This window comes from Sprattus sprattus (genome assembly GCF_963457725.1).
Source record: "Sprattus sprattus genome assembly, chromosome: 13".
NCBI classification, from domain to species: domain Eukaryota; kingdom Metazoa; phylum Chordata; class Actinopteri; order Clupeiformes; family Clupeidae; genus Sprattus; species Sprattus sprattus.
Genome location: NC_137911.1, coordinates 13,564,808 through 13,569,886, shown reverse-complemented (window position 1 = coordinate 13,569,886; position 5,079 = coordinate 13,564,808).

The following is a 5,079-nucleotide window of genomic DNA, read 5'->3' as shown; positions in this document are numbered from 1 at the left end:
ACAGTGTGAATGATTGAGGTGATTCTCCTGCTCATTGCTCAATGCTCACTGACACGTACACCCTAGTATCGTTGTGAAGTTCGGTTTTTAAAAGGTGCGTCACCAGAAAATCGATACTGATGTTCTAATACTGGTGTATATGTGCGTGTGCATTGGCCTTTTTTATCCAGTATGTTTTGTAAATGATACCTCCTTTTTATCGAACACATTTTGTAAATAAACAAACTTCTAATTTAAATGTTCTTCTGTGAGAAACAATGTCTAATATGAGAAACAAATAGACCCTCATTTATATAAGGAGAGGCACAATTTGTAAGTGATTCGCATGGCATGAACTATTAACGAGCACATTTAACTCCAAGAGGAATAACATGCCATTTGTAGACACATTGGTGTTTGATTCAGTACTGTTTTGTGATTTACAGCCGTTCATGTTATACAAAAATAACTTCAAAAGGGATAACTTTAAATCTCCCTCTCACACATGTCATCGGGACATTGTTAACATTACAATTCAAGGGTCAAATAAGTGTGTGTGAGAGTGTGTGAGTGTGTGTGTGGTTCTCTCCCGGTATTCTCAGGCTACAAAGGGACAGGCAGAATTTTAAAATTCATTCAAGAATTGCAGTCAGTCCACCGAACCATGAATAGAATCCTCTCTGATTACTGAGTGGTACGAGCAACATGTTTATTTTCTTTCTCCAAAAGACAAGTAAGGCCCTCTCAACATGTGTCATGACCAAGAATATTACTCTCCTCATTTTGCAGGCTTTGTTTCTTGTATTCATTTCACAAGTGTTGTTAAACTGCTGCACCTTCTGTGCATGCTAAAATGGGGTGTGCGCATCTAGCAACACATAATAGATATAGTGATTCATAACATAAATCTGATGCCTGCTTCACTTTGCTAGTTGTAGCCCAAATATGGTGCTTAGCTGTGTAGTACAGTACATGAAAACTGTTGAGGAGACTTTTTCTATCATACTGACAGGTCACAAAAATCTGTTGAAAAAATGAAATGAATCAAGGAAACATCATACACACATCATAATTTGTCATCTGTCATAATATGCCAAGGGAGGACATTTCAGTTGTTTTGGGTTGAGTCATTTATAGCCATCATTTGCTGATCTGTCTCCTCTGCCGAAGCCCCGATGTGGTCTGCTCTGATTGCCCCCGCTACCTATTCAGCATCCCTTCTCCTTTCAGCCGTGCTGATTACCTTCCATTTCCTGCACACAAAAGAGTATCTCCAGATGCTATTTATAACCCCCCAGTCGTAACACTGCCACTCCGTTTTATAAGATCCAAAACCAGTCTGACGACCACAAAAAGGGGGAAGAACCGAGCCTTAAGTGTTCACCTGAGAGGTGAACTCTTACATCAGGTGAAAGTAAGCGTTAGAAGTTTTCTGTGGGATAAGGTTTCATTTACGCCATATTGTACGTTACACTGAAAGGCTAGTGTCACATTATGGGGAGGAAAAAAGTTTCAAACCTGACATCAACCTTGTGAGGTACAGTATGTGCACGTGTATCCCCGACTCCAGTGCTGGTCATAATCTTAAAGTTATAGCCTCGATTCCCAGCGAATGCTGACACAGAATATATTTTTCCTCAGATGTAAATTGCTTTGGACAAATGTGTCTGCTAGATGAACGGATCTGTGAACACATGGTTGTACTCATGTTGTTCACATGCAGGGAAACAACCAGTCTGATGAGGAGCTATTGCAAAAAGTCACTTTGACATTGGGTGGGTGTTAGACAGACCAGTTTCTTTAAGTATGGATGACATTATTATAACTAAATATCACCTAATAATATCACTTAGTGATATTTCTTAACATTTTTGAATGTGCATGAATGTTTCCTCCCTCCATTCCACAGAACAAAAACAGTTCACTCAGATTATAAAGATTTAAAAAATAAAATGGACTAAACAAGAGAGATGGCCTTCTCCACGATATGCTAATGATAAGCTAATGTAGTTTAATGTAATTGAACAAATATGTTTGTTTGACCTGACATTTTGAAGTCTTTGCGCGTCCGTCCAACTCTTTAGTTGTTTTATTATTTTGAATATCTTTTCGGTTCTAATAATCATTTTCTGTCCTGGTATCTAGCGTTCAATGTCACACTGACAGTGGTTTGTTGACAATAAATAGGGGGCAATATGTTCCAGACATGGTCAAATCTACTAGATAAGGCAAAATAGAGACATTTCCAACTCTTCACACCATGGCAATGCATTGTGCACTGCATAAACCGGATAAAACAAAGGGTAAAATATTCTGTAGTTAAATGACTATAAAGTGAATACTAGTGAATAATAGTAGTACTCCTTGTGCACAGTATGTCTATCCCATTCTGGTCAAACATACATATTAGATCATATAGAGATTGAAATGTCATGAAAATCCTTGATTGATTAACTCTGATATCTGCATTGTCTAGAAAATGTTCCATGGGTTCGGTATAAAGGAGATTATCAAGGGACTTCTTTATTTGTTGGCAACCTTTGATACCATCCTGCTGTCGGTTGCTTAGTTACTGTTTTTTTTCTCTCTCCCTGTTGCGACTGAATGGTGTCCTTATCCCTGACAGAGACACAATTACAAAACTAAGTCTGGATATTCATCTTCTGTTATATCCTCAGGCAAAGAAACTTAACCTTGTCAGTTATCAACTAAAATCTTCTGCCAAGAAGAAAAATATGAAGCACTGTTTTTTGAAATGTAAAGGCCTTGGCCATCCTTTCAGTCCCCCCACAGTCACTGGCATTATGACTTGGAAGATGAAGAAGTTCAGTTAGATTTGTATTTCTTGCTATTGACTGTTTTTTCTGTGTCCTAGCACACTCAAAACAAAGTAACTCGGATCACAAATGTTCACTTTTTCATATCAGACAAATACACCACCAATATGTGATTCTGTCACAATGGAAAATAGATTTAGTGAATTTATTATGTTACATCCCACAAATCAAATTCCCTTGAAAGAGGGGTCATCTCTAAATGTCTCTGATAACTGAAAAGGCTTGCAACTTTGTTTTCCTGCAGTTGGTTCTCCTGCTTATTGCCTACAGAATGGACCCAGAAGTTACCATGGTAACATTTTAGAGAAAATAATCAAATTCTGCCTGTCACTGCACCTCAACTTGAAAGGATGCCGTGTATGTTCCAGCTGATCATTTCATCTCCAGCAGTTGCCAAACTAATTTGCTTTTGTCAAACAATCAAATGAATGAAAGTGTTCCTGTCCCCAAGAATACAATTAGCTTCAGAAAGAAATGAGTGAGTCATATGATAATAAAATGTAAGTCAGCACTTGACTTTAAACAACAGGGGTTCAGATTCTGCCATTTTGGGGGCTAGCCGCTTGACTTGAATTCATAACTACTATACGTTTTTATGTTTTAACAGACCTCATGCACCTAATGCAAAATAAATATGCTACATATAAATACTTTTGTCATCTGTGCAGGCTTTAGTCACACAGACACAGAGCCAGGAGGGTTTAGTCTAGCAAACATTTGAAACAATGTACTTTTATTGAACAATGTTTCATTCCTCCTCTGAGAACCAACAGGATAATCTCCCTTTTCTACAAAAGACATCATCTCTAGCCATCAGTCCTGATCATTTTTTTTTACCATCTGGAAGATACTGGAGCCCTACTGCATCCATCCAATTAATACATGTTGCATTGTTTGCAAAGGCGGTGCCCAGGGACCTGAGTTCAGTGTTTGAAAAACATTATTCCCATTACGTGGCCCTCAGCAGAGAATTAGCATGAGGACTAAGCTTTGCCTCTCTGGCGTCATGGCCAGTGACGCATTCATAACCAGCATATCCCTGAGAACAACAAATTAGAATGGACTAAAAAACTTAATAGCGCTCGGATGACGTTTTAAACCGAGGGCTTGACAAAGTTCAAAAGGGGAGCGCACATTCTATTGCGCAGTGACTGCCAACTCAGCTGTGTTTTTTAAGTTCAAATAATATTATTTAGTGGGGATTACCAACTGAAAAGTGTGCTGATTGCTTTGTATAAACTGGAGTTTAAGTCTTTTTTTTCCCACAGGCTTATTGTCTGAGCTTAGCCATCCCCGTGAATGGAATTGAACCGAATGTGTAATCAGCAAGGATGACGTACAGTCAAACAGACCCCTCTTTGCTTTTATAACGCGGATGAATATTACATTTAATTTTCAACTAACTTGTTTTCTAGCTCAACTGATTTCCTGGTTCAAGCAGGCACACCGAATGATACAAGCACAGAAAATGTCTTTGGAGCATTTTAAACATGTGAAAGCAAAAAAGGGAACTGTAATGTGAATGGATCCTGAACAGCCCACAGATTAAAGCACCCCATGATTTTTTTATAGGCAGTACCAGGAGTCTATTCATTTTCTGTTTTAAAAACAAATCTCACAATCACAAATAGGAGAGAGCAGAAAGAGACACACAACAAATGTTTGTCAGACGAGAAATTGACAGATTATGGAGGTGGGGAGACAAATTCAAAGAGGGATAGGAAAGGAGAGATGGGCGAGTGAAAAGGAGAAGAAGAGAAAGAGAGCCCTCGACAGCTAGAGATGATGAAGGAGAAAGATAGATAAGGAAGAAGAGAGAGAGCAGAGGGGATGGCAGCAGTTAAGATTCTGGCTGTGGGTGCTGTTGGTGGTGGTTACAGTTGCAGCAGTGGCTGTGGCGGTCTGTGTATCTGTGTGTGGGTGTCTTTGAGTGTGTGTGTAGTGACGGCAGAGACTAAGAGCACACTCAGATTAGTGCGCCTGGCCCTGTTGAGAGGCTTTACCCTGCCACCCAGCCACTCACCTCGTCTGCTCATCACCCTCTCCCCACCACACCGCCTCCACACACACACACACACACACACACACACACACACACACACACACACACACACACGCACACACACACACACACACACTCCCTCTCTCTCACACATGTACAGACACACACACACACACACACTCCCTCTCTCACACACAGACACACAAATACACAAACATGCACACTCTCTCTTACACATATGTACTTATACACACACCTAAA